Source organism: Pleurodeles waltl, chromosome 4_1 (assembly GCF_031143425.1).
Source record: "Pleurodeles waltl isolate 20211129_DDA chromosome 4_1, aPleWal1.hap1.20221129, whole genome shotgun sequence".
NCBI lineage: Eukaryota > Metazoa > Chordata > Amphibia > Caudata > Salamandridae > Pleurodeles > Pleurodeles waltl.
The window spans coordinates 220,500,697-220,527,393 of record NC_090442.1 but is presented as its reverse complement, the minus strand read 5'-3'; positions in this window follow the sequence as shown (position 1 = coordinate 220,527,393).

Below are 26,697 nucleotides of genomic sequence, written 5' to 3'. Positions count from 1 at the left end.
TTGTAGATCTTTTGGAGCATGCGGAGGGTGTTGAAGCAGGAGGAGGAGATGGCATTGACTTACTGGGTCATGGATAATGAGGAGTCCAAGATGAATCCTAGGTTGCGTGCGTGGTTGGTGGGAGTCGGAGCAGCTCAGAGAGTGGCAGGCCACCAGGAGTCATCCCATGCTTAGGGGTGGAGCCAAAGATTAGGACTTCGGTCGAGTCTGAATTGAGTTTGAGGGAGTTGCTCTTAATCCATTTGGCGATGGCCTTCATTCCTTTGTGGAGGTTGTTCTTGGCGGAGTCCTTGGTGAGGATCAGCTGGGTGTCAGCTGGGTGTCGTCAGCGTATGAGATGATGTTGAGGTTGTGGGATCGGGCAATGTTAGCGAGCGGGACCATGTAGAGGTTGAAGAGGTTGGGCTGAGGGACGAACCCTGAGGTACGCCGCAGATGATTTTGGTGGCCTCCGAGCAGAAGAGGGGGAGGCGGACTCTCTGAGTTCTGCCAGTCAGAAAGGAGGTGACGCAGTCCAGGGCTCTGTTGCAGATTCCTGCATTGCTGAGGCGTGAGCATAGGGTGTGGTAGCAGACGGTGTCGAACGCAGCCGAGAGGTCCAGGAGGACGAGGGCCGCAGTTTTGTCCAGTATTGTTGTGATGTCATCGGTGGCGGCAATGAGGGCAGTTTCGGTACTGTGGTTGCTGCGGAATCCAGATTGGGAAGGGCACTCGAGGAAGTGGGTTAGTTGTCTGGTGACAGCCTTCTTGATGACTTTTACCGGAAAGGGGAGCAGGGAGATAGGCGGGAAGTTCTTGAGGTCCTTTGGGTCCGTCTTGTTTTTTTTGAGGAGGGCGTTGATCTCGGTGTGTTTCCATCTCTCTGGTAAGTTGGCGGACTCGAAGGATCTGTTGATAATCTTCTGTAGTTGGGGTGCGATGACGGAGCTTGCTTCGTTGAGGATGTGGTGATTGCAGGGGTCAGATGGAGAGCCGGAGTGGAGGGTGCTCATGATTTAGATGCTGTCATTGTCATTGGCGGGGGTCCAGGAGAGCAAGAGGTTGGTCGGAGGTGAATCTTTGGTTTTGGTGGTTGCCGAGGGGTCTGGGTGCTGAAGCTGTTGTGGATTGCTGCAATCTTGCGATGGAAGTAGGAGGCTAGGGAGTCGCAGAGGTCTTGGGATGGCAGGATGTCGTTGGCATTGGAGCTGGGGTTGGAAAGTTCCATCACGACGTTGAAGAGCTCCTTGTGGCTGTGTGCATTGTTGTTGATTCATTCTTTGAAGGAGGTTCTCTTGGCAGCTCAGATGAGTTGGTGGTGTCTGCGGATGTCATTTTTGAAGACTGTGTGGTTATCCAGAGTCTGATGTTGGCGCCACTTTCTTTCGAGTCTTCGGCAGGTTTCCTTAGATTCATGGCGGTCTGCAGTAAACCAGAAGGCCTTTCTGTCGGTGAGTCTATTGGAGGGATTCTTGATTGGGGCGAGAGTATTGGCACAGGTGTCGACCCATTGCCTGAAGTTGTGGGCAGCTGCATCAGTGGTGCCGATGGGTGGGTACCGGGTGAGGGTCGCGATCAGTTGGTCTGCGGTGACCTTGTTCCAACTGCAGTGGGGGATCCATTGTGGGTGGTGTTGTGTTGTGGGTTTCTTGAAGTAGAAGTGGATGCAGCAGTGATCTGTCCAGTGGAGTTCGGTGGTGTGGCTGAAGGAGACGTGATTGGTGGTGAAAATAGGGTTGAGTGTGTGTCCTGTGGAGTGGGTCGGTGTCGTGACGAACTGTTTGAGGTCGAGGTTGGAGAGGTTGTCAAGCAGGGTGGCGGTGTTGTTGTTGTTGGTGTTCTTGAGGTGGACGTTTAAGTCCCCAAGGAGTATGTAGTCAGTGGATGCGAGAGCGTGCGAGTAGATGATGTCGGTGATGGAATCACTGAACTGCTGTCGGGGCCTGGGGTCCTGTAGACGAGGGTGGGGTTTGGATCAGTGTGGATCTGGAAGTCCAGGAGTTCAGCGGTGCTGAGGGTGTCTTCGGTGCTGGTCGTGATCCTGAGGGTGTTCTTATGGCGATGCCTCCTCCTGGCGGCGTAGTGAAGACATGCGTGGTGGCGTGGGGGGGCGGGAGCCAGAGGTTCTGACGCTGGGCATGGTCCAGGTGCAGATGGGTGCAGATAGACTTGCCTATGGCACGCCAGCAGAGTGGCCGCAAAGCGGCCGCCATTAAGTAGGGAAGAGGGGGGGAAGGAGAGGACAGCTGGGAGGTGGGTGCAGGGGCAAAATACGGCGTGAAAAAAGAAGCGGGCCGCAAAAAAGGGGGCGGTGCTGCGGGGGCAGCAGCGGCGGGGGAGAGAGAGGAGAGGGAAAGTGAGAGTGAGAGAGAGAGAGGGCGCGGAGTGAGAGAAAAACGAGGAAGAGTGTAGCGCAAAGCAAACGAAGCACAAAGTGACAGAAGTGAAGCAGAACAGAGAGCAAAGCAGAGAAAAGGAGGAGAGAGGCAGAAGGTAGCCTAGTAGGAAAGCAGAGCTCTCCTACTAGACACCAGGGATGAGGCGCGGGGAGAAGCCTGCGGGTAGGGGAGGGCCTCGAACTCCTGACAGGGGTCAAGAGTTCAGAGGAGCCAGGGGAAGGACTCTACTTACAAGGTGGAGCCACGGGAGGCAGAGCAGTGCACTGACCAGGTCAGTGATATTGCTCGACCTACCACGCAGCTGCCGCCATTAAGTAGGGAGGCGGTGGGGGGGGGGGGACACCTGAGAGGCGGGGCGGGGGTGAAAAACGGTGTGAAAAAGGGGGTGGGCTGCAAAAAAGGGGGCGGCCGCGGGGGCATCAGCGGCGGGAGTGCAGCAAGAGAGAGAGGGGGGCGGGGCCCCTGGGGCAGCAGCGGCGGGTGAGAAAGACAGGGAGGAGAGCAAAAGTGAGAGAGAGAGAGCGGAGTGAGTGACAAACGAGGAAGAATGTAGCGCGAAGCAAAAGGAGCACAAAGGGACAGAAGTGAAGCAGAACAGAGAGCAAAGCAGAGAAAAAGAGGAGAGAGGCAAAAGGTATCCTAGTAGGAAAGCAGAGCTCTGCCCCTAGACACCAGGGATGAGGCGCAGGCAGAAGCATGCTGGTGGAGGAGGGCCTCGAACTCCTGACAGGGGTTAGGAGTTCAGAGGAGCCAGGGAAAAGGCTCTACTTACAAGGTGGAACCACAGGAGGCAGAGCAGTGCACTGGCCAGGTCAGTGATATTGCTCAATGCCTCCCAATCCTGCTTCTGCAGCAATCACAGCACTGAAACTGGCCTGATCACAGCCACCGATGACATCCAAACCCTGCTCGGCTGAAAGCAAACAGCAGCTTTGATCTTCTTCGACCTCTCGGCAGCCTTCAACACCATATCCCCCCACATACTGATCGAAAGACTCCACACATCGGCATCCAAGGGGTCGCGCTCAGATGGATCACCGCCTTCCCCACTGGAAGAACCTAAAAGATCTACCTCCCACCTTTCATCTCAGAATCCGAGGAGATCACCTGCAGTGTCCCCTAGGGCTCATCCCTCAGCTCCATTCTCTTCAAAGCATATATGATCTTGCTGGCAAACATCGTCAGATTCCATGGTCTCAACATAATTTCCTACGCAGACAACACCCAACTCACCCCTTGCTCGCCGACGACCCCTCCATCACCAGAACCAGCTTACACAGAAGCATTACAAGCGTTGTTGATTGGATGAAGAACAACTGCCTGCAGCTGAACCCAGACAAGACAGGGTAGAGATCTTTGGCAGCAGCAGCAACACATGGAACGACTCCTGCTGGCCATCAGACCATGTCAGAAACTTCGGAATCATCATTGACAATGAGGTCACCATGAAATCACAGATCAATGCCGTCTCTGCCTGTTTCTTCTCTTAGCACATGCTACATAAGATCTTCAAGTGGCAACCTCTACAAACGAGACACACAGTGGCACAGGCCCTCATCACCAGTTGATTGGACAATGGCAACATTGACTTTAGACCATACAGAACACCGCAGCCACACTTATACTTGCGTTCCGCGATGAACCGATATCACACCCCACTTCAGGTAACTCCACTGGCTCCCCATACAGAAGAGATGCCAATTCAAGCTGCTGACCCACACACACAAGGCTCTACACAACCAAGGACCACCAAGGACCCGCGTACATTAATCCCCACCTGAACATCCACCAACCATCGAGAAGACTGTGCTCTGCCTCCCTTTCACTTGCCCATACTCACAGCATCTACCGAAGCAGAAGTGGAAGACTCTCCTTCTCTCACATTGCAGCAAAAACATGGAACAGCCTCCCCGCATGCTCCAGACCATCACCTCACTTACAGAATTCTGAAGGGCCCTAAAGACCTGGCAATTCGAATAAACCTCGGGGACCTGCAAGTGCCTCAATACCCTATCAGGTGATTAACCACGCTTTAAAAATGCTTATTGATTGATTGATTGATAATGGTTCACCTGCAGGTTCCTTCTCCAACAAGCCTCCCCTTCTATTCTTCCAGAAAGGAACTCCTTCTGAGGGCTGTGCTAAGCCTGATTCACCAAAATAAAGATTACATCTTGTGCAGTAAAATTCCACTGACTTTGGAATTCTCCTGTCAAATTTCTCCAAGTAAGATAATCATTTTCTGCATTTTGCAGTTTTGACCAGAAGAAAAGGCTTAATTCTTCAACCCAACTGCCTCATTTCGGTGTGACCCTCGTCATACTGTCTTAACATATGCATACTTTTGATCACTTCACATTATTGGATTAGGATATGATATGATATGATGTAATGTGTATGACGTGTTAGAAATGGGGTCTTTGGTTGGCAGTCAGGTTACCCCCTGTCCATGTCCATGCAAGGACCCTCACTCTAGACAGGGCAAAACACACCTGGGTAACCCTCACTCACCCCCTCGGTAGCTTGGCACGAGCAGGCAGGCTTAACTCAGGAGCAATGTGTAAAGTATTTGTACCAACACACACAGTTATACAGTGAAAACACTACAAAATGCACACCAGTTTAGAAAAACAGGCAATATTTATCGAAATCAAACAAGACCAAATGACAAAAATCCAACATACACAAGTTAGAATATGAATTTTTAAAAGAATAAGGGGGTCATTCCAACCTCGGCGGTAAAAGGCGTTTACCGCCGTTCAGAAGACTGCCATAACACCGCCGCGGCCGCGGTAAACCGCCACGGTCATTCTGACCCACAACAGGCAAACCGCCAAAATACAGACATCCACAAAAGTCCGCCACACCAAAGGGCAGCGAGAAACTGGCGATGACCAAACCTCCACCGTCACGCCAACAGAAATATGCCCACACTATCACGACACACGAATCCACGCGGCGGTCTTTCAACCGCGGTATTCCATTGGCGGTACACACCGCCGCGCTCAAAATACACACACACTTACAAAATACAACCACATTGGACAATTCAAAATACACACACCTGAGACACATACACACACCACTCCCACACACCCAATTAAATATAAAATACACACCCACATCACCCACAAACCTCCACTCCTAGAGATTCGTGAACACACACCGAGAAAAGACATCCGAGCACCCAGACGCCCAATTCACTGTCACCCAGCAATATTTGCACGCACTTCACACAACACAACACAACAATACACATCACCACACTTAGCACCACACAATCCACCCTACACATCACCCACACCACCCCATGGCACCGCAAAGACACCCCAGGTTCTCTGATGATGAACTCAGGGTCATGGTGGAGGAAATTGTACGAGTAGAGCCACAGCTGTTTGGGGCACAGGTGCAGCACACCACCATTGCCAGGAAGATGGAGCTATGGAGCAGAATAGTCGACAGGGTCAACGCTGTGGGACAGCACCCAAGAAATCGTGACGACATCAGGAAGAGGTGGAACGACCTATGGGGGAAGGTGCGTTCCATGGTATCCAGGCACAACATCGCGGTGCAGAAGACTGGCGGCGGACCCCCACCTCCTCCCCCAGAATTTACAACATGGGAGGAGCAAGTCTTGAACATCCTGCATCCTGAGGGCCTCGCAGGAGTAGGCGGAGGAATGGACTCTGGTAAGGCAAATCTTAACTACCTCTTCCCCCCACCCCACCTGCATGCCAACTCATACCCCCACCCTCACCCCCATCACATCCTACTCCTTGCAACTGTCTCACCATCACAACCCACCCATCCCAACACCTAGCCCCTCATGCGTCCACAAAGCATGGACACCCATCACCTAAGCATGCCCACTGCACATACACATACAACACCCCCCCCAACAACCGTCACAACATCCCCCACAAAGGAATGCCAGCACTGGGGTACACGGGCACCCACCCATTGCACGCTATGACACACACAGAAGCAATAACCATACTTTTATACCCCTGCAGGACCCGAACGCCACGTCACCGCGCAGGAGGGTCCACAAATGTCCCCTCCACCCCAGAAGAGGCCCACAGTGAGGACAGCAGCTCTGTCTCCCTGGATCTAGATGACCAGCCCGGTCCATCGGGGACCTCGGGACAGTCAGTTCCCCTCACACAGCCACAGGCCACAGTAGACCTTCCCCCCTCTGGGACCACCAGCACAGCACCCACCCAGCGGGCCCATACCTCTGTCCCCAGGACACGTCAATCAGCGGTGTGTCCACCACTACAGGGAACCCAGGCTAACCCACCAACCCAACAACAACAGGGACCTGGGGGCAGTGGTAGTGGGCACACGGTCCAGGGGACAGAGGCCCAGGGAAACAGGGGACCTGGGAGGGCTGCTGTGCGACAGGGGGGGGACAGGCCCAGGGAACCCACTCTCCACGAGGCCCTCTCCTCCATCATGGGAGCATACCACCGCTCCCAGGAGACGATGGCGACGGTCCTGGCCAGGTTTCAGGAGATCCAGCTTCTGCAGGAGCAACAGTATATGGGGTTCAGGGAGGAACTAAGAAACATCAGTTCCGCCATGGGTACCATCGTAGTGGCCCTGAATGAGGTAGTCACGACATTGCGGGACACTGTGGCACCTCAAAGGGCCCCTGACACTAACATGCACCAAGAACTGCCTACCACCTCCGCCGGCGCTAGTGGACAGGAGGCCCTGACACAAGACCAACAGGCCACCAGAACCCCACCCCCTGCAGAAGGAGAACCACCCCGCAAGCGGGCCCTGAGATCCAGGAAGAAGACAGAGTAAGATGTCAAGACCCCCGTCAGCAAAGGATACCGCCCTGATTGTCATCCCACTGTCCCACATTGTCACCCTGTCCAACCTTAAACTGCCCCTGCTCCACTTCCCACAGGCATTTGGACAATGCACCTGTGAAACTGATAGTCTGGACTCTGCCATGGACAATCCTCCACCATCACCCCTCACCGATTTGCAACCACCCATCCAATTTAGAGCACTTGAATAAAAACACTTATTGCACAAAACAATCTGGAGTCTGGCTGTGATTTTGAACAAATGTATTAGACATGACCGTGCCAAAATGTTCATTCACATTGTGATGCTAACAAACCGCTGTCACACAGCTGCAGTCCATGGGGAAACAAAGGAGATGTCACGCAGTGGGACCCACATCTCTGAAAACGGAAGGGAAAGTCACAACACAGTTACCATACATTGGGGGAAAAAGTCAGACAGTAGAGAGGTAGGAGTCATTAAGTAAATGTAATATGCCGGTGTCTACTCTTACCTGTGTGTCACTGAAAATACTGCTGTATTACTGTGTTCCTGTTCTCTATGTCGTCCTCTTTGGCTTCCTCCTCTTCACTCTCCACAGGCTCCACAGCTGCTACAACACCACCATCTGGACCATCCTCCTGCAGAAAAGGCACCTGGCGGCACAAAGCCAGGTTGTGAAGCATACAGCAGGCCACGATGATCTGGCACACCTTCTTTGGTGAGTACATTAGGGATCCACCTGTCATATGGAGGCACCTGAACCTGGCCTTCAGGAGGCCAAAGGTTCGCTCGATCACCCTCCTAGTCCGCCCATGGGCCTCATTGTACCGTTCCTCTGCCCTTGTCCTGGGATTCCTCACTGGGGTCAGTAGCCAGGACAGGTTGGGGTAACCAGAGTCCCCTAATAGCCACACCCGGTGCATCTGGAGTTGATCCATCACATACGGGATGCTGCTATTCCACAGGATGTAGGCGTCATGCACTGACCCAGGGAACTTGGCATTAACATGGGAGATGTACTGGTCAGCCAAACACACCATCTGTACATTCATGGAATGATAACTCTTCTGGTTCCTGCACACCTGTTCACTCCTGCTGGGGGGGACCAAAGCAACATGTGTCCCATCAATGGCACCTATGATGTTGGGGATATGTCCAAGGGCATAGAAATCACCCTTCACTGTAGGCAAATCCCCCACCTCAGGGAAAACGATGTAGCTCCGCATGTGTTTCAGCAGGGCAGACAACACTCTGGACAACGACTTGGAAAACATAGGCTGGGACATCCCTGATGATATGGCCACTGTTGTTTGAAATGACCCACTTGCTAAGAAATGGAGTACTGACAGAACCTGCACTAGAGGGGGGATCCCTGTGGGTTGGCGGATGGGTGACATCAGGTCAGGCTCCAGCTGGGCACACAGTTCCTGTATCGTGGCTCGGTCAAGCCTGTATGTCAGTATGACATGTCGTTCCTCCATTGTCGACAGGTCCACCAGCGGTCTGTACACGGGAAGATTCCTCCATCTCCTCGCATGTCCCAGCGGACGGTGCCTATGAAGGACAACAGCGAGCACAGAGTCAAGCAACCCACAGGTACGTAACCACAGCTTGCACATAACACGATTCCCAATGCATTGAATGGTTTGTATGAGTGTTGGTGCAAGGCCTAGGTATGTGTGACGCAGTTGGTAATTAGGCCATGTGGGCCCTTGAAATGGCGGCTACCTGACCTGTGAAGTGCGACAGTGGGATGTGAGGTCAATGCGCTGGCGTGGCACACCGCGGCGGTAGGCGGTCGAAGACCGCGGCGCCAAGCCGCATTGGTTAACATTGAACCCTATGGGTTTCAGGAGCCAATGACGATGTGCGTCGGCGGTGACCGCCATTTTCTATCTGCTTAATCACTCGATACCTGATCTTCGACAGGAGAGGACCTACACTGCAAGTGCTGCTGTGACCTCAGTCTGGAAGAGACAATGGCTCATGCGACTGGGGAAAGGGCCCCTGCCTTCACTGCGGAGGAGTTGGAGAAACTTGTGGATGGGGTCCTCCCCCAGTATGCGCTACTCTACGGTCCTCCAGACCAACAGGTAAGTACACTGGGACCATGCTTAGTGGGCAATGCCTGGGTTGAGTCGGGTGGATGAAAGATGGTGGGGAGGGGAGCGATTGAGGCATGCATCAAACGACAGATGAGAGCATTTGCCACATGGCAAGGGTGGGGATGGGGGGCCACTCACATCGAGAATGCAGAAGGTGATGACAATTTTTCTCTCCCTGTACATGTCACATAGGTCAGCGCCCACCAGAAAGTCGCGATTTGGCGTGCAATCGCCAAGGACGTCCGGACCCTGGGGGTCCACAACAGACGGGGCACCCACTGCCGGAAGAGGTGGGAGGACATCCGACGCTGGAGCAGGAAGACGGCGGAGGCTCAGCTGGGGATGGCCTCCCAACGTAGGAGGGGTGCCAGTCGTCATTTGACCCCCCTGATGTCCCGGATCCTGGCGGTGGCCTACCCCGATTTGGATGGGCGCGTAAGGACATCACAGCAGACACAAGGGGATGAGTACAAATACATTCTGCTGACTTTGCGCGCAGTGGATGTGTCTGGGTGGGGGAGGAGGGCTGTGGGTATCCCTAGGCCAGGGCGATTTCTGTAGGCTAGGCCCCTCCGTAAGGCATGGCCCCCACCTCTGTAGGGTGCCAAGTACAGGTATCCATGGCCCTGTGTCATCTATGTGTGCAGTTGTCGTCCATAGGCTTGTAGGCCATGTCCCACGGATTGCGTAGTGGACCCCAAGTGCGCGGCGTAGTGCAGGGGGCTTCTGTGTCTGTCTTGTCCGCCAATGGTAGCAGTAATCCATGCACTCAACATGTCTTTATTTCTCCTCCCCCCCTTTTTTGTGGTCTTCTTGTTCATGTGTGCATTAGCATCATCAGGCGGAGGAGAAGTGGCATCGGAGCACGAGGGAGCTGCATCTCACATGGCCATGGCGGGCCATGCAACTGACTCGGATTTCACCAGTGAGACAGAGGGCGAGGGGAGCTCTACAGCGGGGACTCGTGCTGATGTCAGTGACAGCGAATCGTCCTCTGAAGGGAGCTCCCTTGTGGTGGCGGCAACATCCGTGCCCCCGCAACAACAGGTACAGCCGCCACCCAGCGCACCAGCACCGCCCTCCCAGCAGCCCCTCAGCGTTTGCCCCCTGCCCGCTCACCCAGGAAGGTGGGCATCTCCTTCGCCCCTGTCACCCCTGCTGCCCTCAGTGAGGAGGTCATTGACCTCATAAGGACCATCTTTGTTGGGCAGTCTACCCTTTTGAATGCCATCCAGGGTGTACAAAGAGAGGTGCACCAGAGTAATGCATACCTGGAGGGCATTCATTCGGGTCAGGCTGCCCATCATCGATCGTTCAACGCTCTGGCCTCAGCACTGACGGCAGCAATTGTCCCTGTCTCTAGCCTCCCCCCTCCAACTTCCTCCACCCAGTCCCAATCCCCTGTACCTCTGCCTATCCCAGTCACACCTACAGACCAGCCTGCACACACCTCAACACCCAAGGGAAGCTCATCCAGACATAAGCACCACACATCACACAAGCATTCACACAAGCAACATCCACATGCAGACATACCAACAGCCACTGCTTCCACTGTGTCCCCCTCCTCCTCGTCTCCCTCCTCCCTCCCTGTGACGTCTCCACTCACACTTGCATGCACAACATCTTCCGCCACTACGTCCATCACCAGCACACCCACCAGAACACTCCGCACACGTGCAGTCACCACCCCCACTACCATTTACACGTCCCCTGTGTCCTCTCCAAGTGTGTCTGTCACCCCCTCCTCCAAACTACACAAACGCAGGCAGCCACCTACCCAACAGCCATCCACCTCACGACAGCCTCCAGCCGAAGCACCTGCACCCAAAGACACCAGACTTCACACTCCTACAACCACATCCTCTTCCTCCACTCCCATACCCACTACACCTACCCGTCCCTCTCTTTCCAAATTGCTTTTCCTTGCCAACCTTAACCTCTTTCCAACAACTCCCCCACCCCCTCCATCTCATAAGACTCCAATCAGCACCTCAGCCACCACAAAACCGGGACCTGTGAAGACTGTTGTCCATGGACTGTGGAGTCCCCACCTTCAAGGGCATCCAGTTCAGCTAGGAGCCAAGGCACGGCCAGCCCACCACCGGAAAAGCATCCTAAGATTGCCAGTGCCCGGCGCAAGCGACCAAAGACCCCAGGGCCAAAAATCCCTACATTGGCTCCGTCAGGAAGTGGGGTGCCACCTGGCACACCGCCAAAGGTGGGAAAGGGCCACAAGCGTGCAGGGAAGGGTGGGAAGGGCAGCACGCCCAACAAGTCCGGCAGCAGGCAAGCTGGCCAGGAGGGCCCTACCAGCCCCATCCCAGGTGTGCAGGAGGACACACACAGGCCCGGTACTGCAGCCCAGGAGGGCCCCGCAAGCCACGTCCCAGGTGGGCAGGAGGACACCCACAGACCGAGAACTGCAGCCCATTAGGGCCCCGCAAGCCACCAGACAGATGGGCAGGAAGGCCCCGCCAGCCACATGTCAGGTGGCGAGTGACATCCATGCCTGGGCCGGATCCGCTGACCAGGACACTCATCTCAAGCACCGCTCCGCTGGGCACCGCCGTCTCAAGCCCCGCTTAACAGGGCCCTTCATCTCAAGCACCGCTCCGCTGGGCACCGCCGTCTCAAGCACCGCTGAACAGGGCCCTTCATCTCAAGCACCGCTGAACAGGGCACCGCCGTCTCAAGCACCGCTGAACTGGGCCCTTCATCTCAAACACCGCTCCGCTGAGCCCTTCATCTCAAGCACCGCTCCCCTGGGCCCTTCATCTCAAGCACAGCTCTGCTGGGCACCGCCGTCTCAAGCACCACTGAACAGGACACCGCCGTCTCAAGCACCGCTGAACTGGGCCCTTCATCTCAAGCACCGCTGAACAGGGCACCGCCGTCTCAAGCACCGCTCTGCTGTGCACCGCCGTCTCAAGCACCGCTGAACAGGGCACCGCCGTCTCAAGCTCCGCTGAACTGGGCCCTTCATCTCAAGCACCGCTGAACAGGGCACCGCCGTCTCAAGCACCGCTCCGCTGGGCACCGCCGTCTCAAGCACCGCTGAACAGGGCACCGCCGTCTCAAGCACCGCTGAACTGGGCCCTTCATCTCAAGCACCGCTGAACAGGGCACCGCCGTCTCAAGCACCGCTGAACAGGGCACCGCCGTCTCAAGCTCCGCTGATGTGGGCCCTTCATCTCAAGCACCGCTGAACAGGGCACCGCCGTCTCAAGCACCGCTCCTCTGGGCACCACCGTCTCAAGCACCGCTGAACAGGGCACCGCCGTCTCAAGCACCGCTGAACTGGGCCCTTCATCTCAAGCACCGCTGAACAGGGCACCGCCGTCTCAAGCACCGCTCCGCTGGGCACCGCCGTCTCAAGCACCGCTGAACAGGGCACCGCCGTCTCAAGCACCGCTGAACTGGCCCCTTCATCTCAAGCACCGCTGAACAGGGCCCTTCATCTGAAGCACCGCTGAACTGGGCACCGCCGTCTCAAGCACTGCTGAACAGGGCCCTTCATCTCAAGCACCGCTGAACAGGGCACCGCCGTCTGAAGCACCGCTGAACAGGGCACCGCCGTCTCAAGCACCGCTGAACTGGGCCCTTCATCTCAAGCACCGCTCCGCTGGGCCCTTCATCTCAAGCACTGCTTCGCTGGGCACCGCCGTCTCAAGCACCGCTGAACAGGGCCCTTCATCTCAAGCACCGCTGAACTGGGCCCTTCATCTCAAGCAACGCTGAACTGGGCCCTTCATCTCAAGCACCGCTCCGCTGGGCACCGCCGTCTCAAGCACCGCTGAACAGGGCACCGCCGTCTCAAGCACCGCTCCGCTGGGCACCGGCGTCTCAAGCACCGCTCCGCTGGGCACCGCCGTCTCAAGCACCGCTGAACAGGGCACCGCCGTCTCAAGCACTGCTGAACTGGGCCCTTCATCTCAAGCACCGCTCCGCTGGGCCCTTCATCTCAAGCACCGCTCCCCTGGGCCCTTCATCTCAAGCACCGCTCCGCTGGGCACCGCCGTCTCAAGCACCGCTGAACTGGGCCCTTCATCTCAAGCACCGCTGGCCCATTGGCGGAAGGGGCAGGCCCGCATCTGTGTCGGGCAGGGCTGCACGAAGCACTCTGGGCACCAGTCCCCCTCCAGTACCAGTGGAGACTGTTATCCACTTGAGAGACTGTGGCTTTGCACTCCCCAGGATGGCACAGTTGGCAACCCACCCACTGTAGAGACTTGAGAGACTGTGGCTTTGCACTCCCCAGGATGGCACAGTGGGCGACCCACCCACTGTAGAGACTTGAGAGACTGTGGCTTTGCACTCCCCAGGATATGGCAGTGGGCAAGCCACCCACTGTAGAGACTTGAGAGACTGTGGCTTTGCACTCCCCAGGATGGCACAGTGGCCATGGAGGCCCCTCGTGGATCTGGCGTCGTGGACTCATCTGGCTGAGGTGCCCCCCTTTCCCTTCCCCCTGAGGTGCCTGTAGTTTTCCTATCTGATGCCCCTGCAGTGTTCTCTCCGTTGGAGGCAGGTATCCTGTGTGGGCTTTGCCCATGTGTTTTGGCCCAGTGGCCCACGAACAATGGCTGATAGACATATCGGACTGGACAATGTATGTATATAAAATTATTGATGTGTGATATATTTTCTACTCAGTCTTACAATATAATTCTATATTTATAATCATTTCCTTTTGCCTTTGCATTCTTTCGGGGGTTTGGGGGTGTAACTGGGTTGTGTTGCTATGCATTGATGTGTGTGTTGTAGTGGTTGAGGGTGAGGGTGGGTGTGTCGCTTATGTGTGTCCCCGTAATTTTTTGCCTCCCCCTCCCCTGTGTCGTAGGTGCAGTACTCACCGTTGTCTTCTGCGCCGGCGTTCGTGCTCCTGGTAGAGGAGCAGGAAGACAATGGCTGGTAGGATGTGTAGTTCGGGTTCCATGCTGTCCAGATTCCTCGTGGGGTGTATGGAGGTGAGCGTTTTCCGTTTGAAATGGCTGTTTACGCCGTGTTTTTATCGGCATGGCTAGCGCCCCGGAAAAGGTGGCCGATTGGTGTGTTGTGATAGGGTGGGCGGTACATTGTCTCCCGCCTGTCTGTTGGCGGTGACCGCCGCGCTGTTTGTTTGTCCCGCCGTGGCGGGCGGTGTGTTAAAGTGGCGGTCTCTATTGGCGGTTTCCGCCAGGGTCGGAATTGCATTTTTTTTACCGCCAGCCTGTTGGCGGTTTGACTGCCGCTTTAACAATGGGAATGATGATTTTGCACAAAGTATCTGGTTAGCGTGAAAAATAAAGCCACACGGGCGAGTGTGCATCGGAAAAGGCAGCAATGCATTGATTCCTTCCTCACACAGGAGGCCGTTCATCGTTTCTTCTCCAGTCAGGTCGGCGATTCATCATTTTTCTCCTTCACAAGAGAGCAGTGCATCGATTTCCGGATGGGGCACCTCGGATCTGAGCAGAGTCGGATTGATTTTGAGGCCCAGGTACAATGCGTGGAAAATCCTGTTGCACGGGGTTAGAAAACCACACTGCGTGGGGTTTGCATCATTGTCAGCAGCCACAAGCGGGTGTTGTGCGATTCGCTTCTCCAGCCACAATGCAGGTAGAGCATCGATTTTAGCTGCGAAGATGGCGGCTCATTGTTTATCAGCCGCACTGCAGATGGTGCGTCTAAACTTTTTCCGGACGTCGTGGATTTTCAGCTCTTGTCTGCCAAATTCACCTTTCAGGTGTCTAGGGACAGGATAGGATACCACTTAGCAGGGCAGGAGTATCAGCAGTGAGTCCAGATGTTAGCAGAGGAAGTCTTTGATGGCCCTGAGACTTCAAAACAGGAGGCAAGCTCAGTCCAAGCCCTTGGCGATTCTTCACATGCAGGAATAAACCACAAAGTCCAGTCTTTGTCCCCTTTCACAGGCAGAAGCAGCAACTGAAGGATAGCCCAACAAATCACAGTCACAGGCAGAGGCAGCACTCCTCATCAGCTCTTCAGCTCTTCTCCTTGGCAGAGGTTCCTCTTGATTCCAGAAGTGATCTAATTTTCAGGGGTTTGGGTCCAATACTTATACCCCTTTCTGCTTTGAAGTAGGCCTACTTCAAAGGAAAGTCTCTGTTGTTCACAAGATCCTGCCTTGCCCAAGCCAGACCTCAGACACACACCAGGTGGCTGGTGACTGCACTGTGAGGGGGCAGGCACAGCCCATTCAGGTGTTAGTGGCCACTCCTCCCTCCACTCTAGCACAAATGGCTCATCAGTATATGCAGGCTACAACCCAGCTCCCTTTGTCTCACTGTCTAGAGGGGATTCACAAACAGCCCAACTGTCAAACTGACCCAGACAGGCATTCCACAAACAGACAGAGTCACAGAATGGTTTAAGCAACCAAATGTCTACTTTCTAAAAGTGGCATTTTCAAACTCACAATCTAAAAACCAACTTCACTAAAAGATGTGTTATTAAATGGTGAGTTCAGAGACCCCAAACTCCAGATTCCTATCTGCTCTCAAAGGGATACGATTTAAAGGCAGCCCCCATGTTAACCTCTAAGAGAGATAGGCCTTGCACCAGTGAAGACTGAATTTAGCAGTATTTCACTGTTAGGACATGCAACACACATCAGTACATGTCTCACCTTTAACATACGCTGCACCCTGCCTATGGGGCTACCTATGGCCTACCTTAGGGGTACCTTACATGTATAAAAGGGGAAGGTTTGGGCCTGGCAAGTGGGTACACTTGCCAAGTCGAACTGGCAGTTTAAAACTGTACACACAGGCACTGCAGTGGCAGGTCTGAACCATGTTTACAGGGCTACCTATGTGGGTGACCCAACCAGTGCTGCAGGCCCACTAGTAGCATTTGATTAACAGGTCCTATGCACCTCTAGTGCACTGTACTAGGGTCTTACTAGTAGATCAAATATGCCAATCATGGATAAGCCAATATACACATATATTTTGCTCAGGAGCCCTTGCACTTAACCACTGGTAAGCAGTGGTAAAGTGCCCAGAGTATCAAAAACAGAGTCCAGCACACATCAACAACCTGGGAAGCAGAGGCAAAAAGTTAGGGGAGACCACACCAAGGAGGTCAAGTCTAACAATATGATAAATGATATGATATAGATTTGTAAAGCACAACAATGACGGAAGGCATCAAGGCGCTAAATGCCAATCCAGAGAGTACCACTGTCCATTACCGTGGCCAGGTTAGTGAGAAAAGCCAGGTTTTAAGGCATCCCAAAAGGGAGCATGCAGTTTCATACCAGCTAATCGAAGGGGAAGAGAATTCCACATCTTGGCAGCTGCAACTGAAATGGCTCTGCCTCCCCATCTCTTCCTCTGAACTTTGCGGATGAGAACTAAATTATGAGCTGCCGATCAAAGAGGTATGCAAAGGGGGTACAATTGAAACATGGTTTTAACTCCCCCTGGACTGGCACTATATAGGTGTTTATGTACAATACACCTGTCTTTAAATGTGACCCACTTCTGTGCAGGAAGCCAGTGAAGTTCACGTAAACCTTTTGATACTGACATATATTTCAGAATATCTAATGTCAGCCTTGCTGCCACGTTTTGCACAAGTTGCAGTTTGGCTAGGGTTGTGTTAGCTTTTAGATAGATTGCATTCAAATTGTCAGCCCAGGGTGAAATTCGTGCCAAGGCCACCTGTTTCTGTGCAGGGAAAGAGATAAAAGGAAACATTTCGGCAATTTTTTAATGATGCAAAAGCAGGTCGCCACTATATGATTGACCTGAAGATCAATAGATAGGTCACTGTCCATTACAACTCTTAGGGCCAGATGTAAAAAGGCATTTGCGAGTTGCAAACGGTGAAAAACGCCGTTTGCGAGGCGCAAAAGCCTCACCGGTATGCAGAAATGCATTTTGCGAGTCGGATCCAACTCGCAAAATGCATTTCCGACTCGCAAATAGGAAGGGGTTTTCCCTTCCTATTTGCGACTCGCAATGCAATGCAATTTCGCGGTCGCAAATGAAATCGCAGTTACCATCCACTTGAAGTGGATGGTAGCCCAGTCGCAAACGGGAAGGGGTCCCCATGGGGCCCCTTCCCCTTTGTGAATGGAAAAAAAAAAAAAATTCAGGGCAGGCAGTGGTCCAATGGACCACTGCCTGCCCTGAAAAAAAACGAAACTAAAAGTTTCGTTTTTTTTCCAAGTGCAGCTCGTTTTCCTTTAAGGAAAACGGGCTACAGATGGAAAAAAAAAAAAACTGCTTTATTAAAAAGCAGTCACGGACATGGTGGTCTGCTGACTCCAGCAGGCCACCATCCCCGTGAGTGCCCATACTCGCAATGGGGTCGCAAACTGCGACCCACCTCATTAATATTAATGAGGTGGGTCTTTGCGACCCCATTGCGAGTTGCAGAAGGTGTCTGACACACCTTTCTGCATACCAAATTGCGACTTGCAATTTGCGAGTCGCACGGACTCGCAAATTGCAAGTCGCAATTTGCAAGCTACCTACATCTGGCCCTTAGTTTTTTTGTTGAGTTTGTAGTGGTGGGTAATGTCCTCAAACTATCTGGCCGCCAGTTTTGATTCCACACATGTGATTGAGTCCCAAACATCAACACCTCGGTCCTCCAGTCATTCAGCTTAAGGCAATTCTTGAAAATCCATAAAGTCACCGCATTCATATAGGTATTGAAGTTGGCAGATGTGGCATCCGTGGCCATTGAAAATGGACACAATAACTAATTGCATGCCTGCACATACAGCACCTAGATTTATCATTGCATGGCTTCAGAAGTCCTAAAACATCATCTTTTATGCCTCAGTGAGAAATTCATCTCAGCCACTTGCCTCAGTGAGGTCAATAATTAGTAGCTTTCCTTTCAGCTGAAAAGGAACTAACTGAGATTGTTTCTTAGCTGGTCTCGTTGGGGTTGGTAAAAACAGCAATCCCAAGACAAGCAAGCAGAGAGAAATGAAACTGGAGACATAGCAAGGATAAGTACAGATTGGTGGGGAAATAGGGTTCCAGAGAAAAGTGCTTAGCATGGCAATTCAGTCCAGAAATTCATGGAAAAGTAACAACTGTAACAACAAATTTGTCCCATGAAGAAAAGTGACAGTTTCATTGACATATAAGTGTACATATATAGGTATTTGAACTTATACATGACAAACCTAGTTACAGTGCCACATAGGAGTGGGAGGTTTTAAACTGTCAGATGAAGGTGGGTGGGTTCCAGTACTTAACTTGTAAAAAAAATAAGTGCCAGGACCCTCGTCAGGAAGCCACCGTAGACTGTGCCACCAATTACCACTGCCAGTGCTGCCAATGACATTACCAACACAACTATTAATTATAACACTACTACAAGTGTGACAATTCAGACTACTCAAGGCCCTCAAAACTATAAGAATGGCTTGGGTGGCAAGTATTAGTCATTTTTAATGTACTGAATTAATAAACAACTGTTGTTGTGCTCATCTCTACATGAAACCGACTGGACCAGCATGTGGCAGACTGTCATAAGTGCCGAGCACCGGAAGCACCGGCTCAAATTAAGCACTGGGTAGCGGCTAGTGGCTTTAGCACATTAGAATGGGAAAAGGTTTACAAATCTGATGGGTACCTCACAATTAAGTGAATCAAATGGGCAAAAACGTTTAATATGTGTGTGTTCGAGTTTTTCTGAGGGAGAGGGGCTACGTGGTCCCACAGGAATAGTTTTGCAGACAAATTATGTTAGCAATTCATTATGAAGCAAACATTCCTAACTATTAGGACAAATTGAGGAATTACCATTGCACATCGGTGTATAGTTGTTTGAAGTGTGCACATTCTTCAACAGATTTACATTATCGTGCCAACAATACAATTATCAGGTACAATAATGTCTTAAGGTCTCATTACGAGTGGAAAATTAAAATCACTGTTACTTCCCCACCCCAGATTACCATTACCGTTGCGGTAGGAATATTTGGTTCAGCTCATTCCATAGATTATTTAGCGACAGGATATGCCAGTGGAATATTGCTTGACAGACTTCCTGTTGAAATAAAACAAACCATCTCATGGTAACTGCAATATAATTCTTAACAGGTCAAACTTTGAATCGGATAGAATTTAGAATAATACCAAAGGTTTGACTTATTCTCTAAACACATAAAGAAACACCATTTTTACATCCTGGCTCCTATCTGTACTTATGTAGGTTCAGATTAAATTATCAGTAATCTCGATGGTAAACATCTGCTTGTAAAGACTCCATATTGCCAGCAATTAACACAAAAGTCTGCAGTATCATAGATTTTGGGAACAGGAGCAGCTCGTGGCTGGCTGGAGTGTGGGGGGCTGGGGTGGTGGTAGAAAAATTACCTGAATTACCTGAATCCGCCATCGATACCACTGCGCAGCACCTCTTTCCTTTGCCGCATGCACAGGCTCACAACCTGTCCTGCGGCCAATCTGAACGCTGCTGTCATGATGCTGGCAGCATGACAGAAGTGTTCGGATTGGTCTGAGCACCCAGCTCTCTCTCCAACTAGGCACTGTGTTGCCAGGTTGGACAGAGCTTAGTGCGCATGTATGTTTGGCCAGCCAGAGACGGGGTGAGCATTTCCGCTCTGTGCCGTCACAGCTGTGGCCCCGCCCCTTCTACAATATAGTTTAATATCATTTTATTGTAGAAGTTTGGCAGCAGCTGCTGCTGGCGGGGGAGCAACGCTCGAGCCACTCCTGTTTGGGAAAGTGAAAGTATTCACACTTCCGGGTTCTGCCACAAATGCCCAGAGCTATAGTGGCAGTAGCAATCAGGCCCTCTGCCATCCATCGGAGTGTGTGTACCCGTGTATTTTGGTCAAGCATTGCATAATTTATACTTTAACTATTTTAAAACTTATTTCAGAGTGTATGCAAATGTTTTACATTTTTGTTATGATGGTGTGTTTGCTCCTGTGTTTGTTTGCGTTATGTATCTGCTTTTGTCTTCATGTTGATTTATTAATAAATCAAAAAGTTAATAAACCTACAACTTGATTTTCAAGTTACTGGCTCGAGGAAGTCTTTGTCCGGTCCAACCTCAAGGACCAAGGTTCAGCAGCTGGCAATCTCCAAACCACACAGATCTGTGCCTGGATTTGGTGAGTTTGATTTTGCATTTGACATGTGTAATGATCTCACCCCTGCTAATCTCTATCCAAACGTGTGTTATGCCGAATTAACCCCAAATTAACTTAATACACAGGTGAAGATGTATTACATAAATCTTCAATGTGTTGGACTTTACCTGTTGCAATATGGTTCTTTCAGACAGTTGGGGACACTGAGACGGCTGATGATGCTGAGCCATCTACAAGTGGAGGACAGCAGGCAAATCCAATGAAGGAATCTGATCCTACTCCTAGCAGCAATATCTGTGGCCAGCACTGGTGAAGAAGGATGAGGAAGATGAGGATGACCAGGAGCTAGTTGAGGAGGAGGACATAAAAGAAGAGGAGGGCATTGTTGCCACAATGCTAAATAGACTGATATTCACTTCATGTCCATGCAGCAGTGTCCCTCTTACTTCACTTTGGAGGATTGCCAGTGCCCAGCATTTCTCCAAACAGCCACTGCAACATCCACACAGCCCCCACATCCCAGGTCGATGTGTAGATTCTCCTACGCACTCCTTCCATGATTGTGCATCTAAGGCCTACTTTCAATCACCTGAAGGAGAGTACACCCAAGGTGAGATACAGGTATTCCTCATGTATTGCAGAGTCATGTGTGGCAGGATATTTGTAAAAAATGGCCTACTCTATCTGACATTTCAGACTCACTTCAGGGACTCTCTCAGGTGATTGACAGACAAACCTGTGCCTTGGATAATGTTGTGAAATATTGCCAAGCCATTATGAGGATGCACCAAAATCATCAGTGACTTCATAGGGAAGAGAATGCAAGAACCCATGCCTTGGCCATGAAGATGCTGGATGAAATGTTGAAAAGTGCCAAAGTCTTCCTTCGCGGACAACATATGCAAAAGAATCTACCCAGCCACCTAACCCATTAGCACAGCCACATACCTCACCGGTACTTGGAGATAACCCTTGTAATCAAAGTAACAATGTTTCATTTTTCACCATTTTTTTTATTTTTGCTAATAACAATATGCATACTCTGGACAACCTCAAACCTATGTTGACTGGTTTAAAGAGTAAGTCTGGGATAGCCGAATGGGAAAGGATATTAAAATCTTTTGATGTCATTGCTTTACAAGAGACCTGGGATCAAACGAATAGCTTTTCTTTAGATGGCTTTTGTCATTTTTGCATTCCAGCTACAAACAGTGTGGCAGGAAGACCTAAGGGGGGACTATTAAGCCTTTTTAAACTGGATATGAAAGGCACCTTAACTCAATGCCCCTTGGGTTCAGTAAATTGTCTAATTGTTGAGCTTTCCACCCAGGATAAGGGTAAGATCCTTTTTATAAATTTTTATAACTCGCATGCTAATGATTGTACCAGTCAAAACCTGGATGACTTGGATACATTTTTGTCAGTCTATAGTATAAATGTTAATACTTTTGAGTTAATATTACTAGGGGACTTTAACATACATCCATGTACCCTACCATATATTAGGAGGGATGAGGAAGGCCCTCCCTTTTCCTCAACTGCTCATCCAGAACATACTACGCAGGGGGATTATCTTGAGTTTTTCCTCGCTAAATGGAATTTATATGAGTCTGGCTGTGGAGACGGGAATAGTAGGTCCCCTACGTTTAAGGGCAAAGAAAATGGTACTATTATAGATTATATTTATTTGTCTTCTTTTTTGTTAAATAGTGTTGTAAATTATTGTACTGAGGTGTCAGTTTTTAGTGATCATAATCCTGTTGTACTTGTTTTTAAGAACACTGAACTGATTTCTCTCAAATTAGTCGCAGAGAGTGGGGGCTTGAACCTTAAAGTCAAAGACCAGAATCGTAGGTTGAAGTGGACAAAAATAGTCCCTGAAACCTTTTTTCAGGAGGTTTTATCTAAAGTGGAGGATGAAATCTCTATATGTCTAGCGGAAAATCCAGATCCTAAGGAGGTTATAGTAGCATTTGATCAGATTTGCTTGGAAATTAATTGTAATCTCCAGGCTAAATCTAGCCAGAAGGCGCTTGAGGGCAATAGATGGTTTGATAAGGAATGCTCTAAAGCACATGGTGTACTACTAAAGGCATTAAAAACTATTCCTAAAGATCGATCAAAAATAGTAAATGCTAGGAAAGTGTATAAAATAACTATTCTAGAGAGGAAAAGGACTCTGAAAGATAACGCCTTGGCTCAACTCTTGGATCCAGATACCCTAAAAAACAGTGGTTTATTCTGGAAAATAATAAATCAGCCCTTTTTTTCTGATGAAACCAATACTCCTTTAGAGGCAAACATTCCAGATGAGGGCTGGATAAAACACTTTAGTCAGATATACTCTAATATTGGTCCTCCTGGTGGAATTTTAGCAGATGAAGTTGGGGAAATCTCCCCTGACAAGGATGCAGTTATTTTTGCAGTTGCAGAGGTTGAAAGGGCTATAGACTTAATCACAAAAAACAAAGCCCCGGGCCCAGATGGGGTACCTGGGGACGTTTTTAAAAGTTTTCCGAAATTTTGGTCTAAGGTATTATGCAAGGTTTTTAATAATCTTGCATTTTATAAAATCCAGTCTTCCTGGAAGAAATCTATAATTATACCAGTGTTTAAAAAGGGTAATAGGCAAGACCCATCTTGTTACAGGCTGATTTCACTGATTGATTCGTCAGTGAAAATTTTAGGTCGAGTTATTCTAAATAAACTGAACGATTGGTTAACAGAGAAAGGGGTCCTAGCAGATGTGCAGTATGGTTTTAGACCTAAAAGGAGTACTATAGATCAAGGCATGAATTTGTATTTATTAATAGAGAAATACACGAAGGCGAAGGAGGGTTCCATGTATCTGGGGTTCATGGACCTCTCGTTAGCCTTTGATCTTGTAAATCGATCTAAATTATGGAAAATCTTACTTGACATGGGACTGGACAAGGCTCTTGTTAACCTCTTAGTAGATTTACATACTGACCTAACAGCTTCTGTTAGAGTTACTACTGCGGGGCGATGCACTAGCCACTTTAACTCAGAAAGGGGAGTCAGGCAGGGGTGCATTCTGGCTCCCCTCCTTTTTACTATTTATATAAATGCCTTGGAATCCACACTAAAAGATGCTACCCAGGACACCCCACGGATAGGAGAACTCGGTATTCCGGTTCTCCTATACGCGGACGATGCTGTCCTGCTTTCTCGTACTGGTGTTGGTCTTCAACGATTATTGGACGCCTTTGAGGTTTTTATGACTTCCCTGGATTTAGAGATCAACGTTAAAAAGTCCCAGATTATGATCATGGGTAAGGGTAATAAAAATAAACTCCCCAAAATTTTTACTTGTGGGAGGCAAGAACTGTGTAGAGTAGCAATATTTACATACTTAGGGATCACTTTCGATGAGAAAGGTTCCTGGGGCCCCCAGATAAAAAATAGAAATGTTGCCCTTGTAAAGTCGTCTTCTGCTCTTCGGGGTTTTATGAATAAACTCGGGGCGAGGCCAATTGTTAGGTTGCTAAAAATTTATGAAGCAAAATGCCTTGCAATAGCAACGCATGGAAGTGCGATATGGGGCTATTGCTCTATGGAAAGTATACAGATCACGGAAAAGAAATTTTTAAGATCGGTTCTCTCTCTTCCCCAGTCTACTTCCACACACATTGTCCATACTGAATTGGGTGTGGGCTACATTTCAGACTTGATCAAACTGGCCCCCGTTCTAGCCTGGCTAAAGATCTGGCTGAATCAAGAAATTCCGCTCAACCACTCTATTTTAAAAGATTGCCTGCAGCTGGATAAAGTAAATAAAATAGCGTGGCTAGTTTATATCAAAAATTGTTTTGTTAGATTAGGGAGATCGGATCTTTTTTACTCCCCGGAATCAATAACTGTTAAAGATATTGGACTGATTAAAAGCATGATGAAAGATCTGTTATGTTTAGAAAGAGAACAAGCTGAATATGAGAAACCATCGGTGTGGGCCAGTATCATTTTGAGTACTTATGTGGGACCTGAATTATATTTGTCTATTGTAAATCAACCCTTCCACCGGTTTCTACTTACACGTTTTCGGTTTAACCTGATCCATCTAACTCTTGGCCACTTTCAAACCTGGTCTCCTCCGGAAAAAGGAACGCCGTGTAATTGTGATAATTTTTCGATCCTGAATACAATGCATTTTTTGTTATTTTGTGACCATTACGAGGCCTTAAGAAAGAAATATTTGTTCCCAATTTTAAAGGAGGAGGGGTTTATACAGGCCAAACCTGCCCTCTTGTTCTTACAGTTATTGCAGACCCCTAGGATTATGTTCCATGTTGCTAGTTTTTTAGTGGGAGCTGTTAGGGTTAATAAAAAGAAGTTCGCCATCAATCCGATTATTTTATTGTAATGAATTGAGTGATTAATTAACTTTTTATAGGAAAGGTAATTTTTGCGAATCTGGGAGAATATTAATGTTTCACGTTAAATGATGTTTTTAGGATGTTTTATTTTACTGACCCCCCTTTTTAAACATTGTAGATAATATGAATTGTTGATTGCCTGTAATATTTGATTGTACTGTTTTTATGTCTTTTTATGATATTTATTTATCGAAATAAAGTACTTTGACTGACTGACTGACTATGTTGACTGCGACATTTGTAATGATTTCTTTGATTGTATGAGCTCTCCATATAAGTTTTCATGTCTGGTACATTTAGAACTGTAAGACAGATTTATGTAAAATCCAGCAATTAAAATCAAATTCCAAATACTGAGGTATTTACATGTAACCACACTGAATTCGACAAACATTATGCACAGTAAAAAGAGAGGCTTTTAAATGTAACTATATATATATATATATACATATATATATATATATATATATGTGTGTGTTTATATATATATGTATATATTTATAGTTACACACACACACACACACATATGGAAATTGGATAAAGGAATACAAATAATGTCTTCTTGAAGAATGGGAAAGGTAACTCAGAGATGACTGGGCAAAAGAAATTAAAAAGATGTGAGGCATCAGGAAAAAACACTCTATACTCTATAGGGACAATCATATTAGAACAAAGTAAAAAAATAGTCCAAATATAAGATTCCGTGGTCAAATAAAATAATACTGTCAGACCCCCAAACACATGTAGGGGGTCATTACGAGTTTGCTGGTCTCAGGACCGCCATGTTGGCAGCGGAGTTCGTACCGCCAGCGGCCCGGCAGTAAAGACCGCCAAACTATGACCATGGCTGTCTTCCCAACAGAACACATCCAAACAACCACCAGTACTGCCAGTGAGGACATCCTGCCACTGACGGCGGTATGTACCTTCAGGACGGCGGGGACCATGTTTCCACTGGACATATTACCAGGCTGCACACCGCCAAGGATTCCACTGCGGTCACACCACCATGAAAACCCTGGAGAAAACAACTCTAAAAAAGGAGACACTCACCTTCAGGAACACATACCTGACTGAAGTCGCCATGGAACCTGAACTGAAATGAAGACAACAACCGTGAGAACATATATCTACCTCACACTGGAGGGAAAACCCAAAGTACACACAACATACACACCCGGGACGGCAAGTGACGGCGACACACACACACATAACCATACACCCGTAAGCACATACACACACACACACCGGCATACACACACGCACACACATACTACATACACGCACACCCGTTCTACACACACCACGGCCATTACACACGTGACATACACACACCAACCCGCAGATACAGAACCGCCACTGTCTCACACAACCACCCACAACAGGACCAATACACTCAATGACAACACATCTGCAACTACACAGATGCTACGCCAAGCAATGTCATTGCACACCTCCACATGACAGCACATACTGACATCACGTAACAACACCAGACAACCAATAAACACATTCACTGCCATACAATGAAGCAGACGTCACAACACGCTAACACCACACACAACGCATATGACATAGCAATCATCACACATATGGATGCATACACAACAACCACACAAGGGCACATAACACCACCATTACACATATCCACACAAACAATACACAATTTTGCTACATACATGCATGTAACAACACAATCATATCTTACACACATTACACAGCAATGACAGCAGGACAAATGGCAGGACGACACCCACACATGCAGCCCAGGGACAACAGCTGGCACAGCCAATACACACACATCACACACACACAAACCAAAGTCCACAAACACCAAACTGCCACGTAGAAAGAAAGGCAGGACAAGTATGTAAACATCAATTCCGACAACATGTTGGGAAAGATGTATTAATAAATAAGAA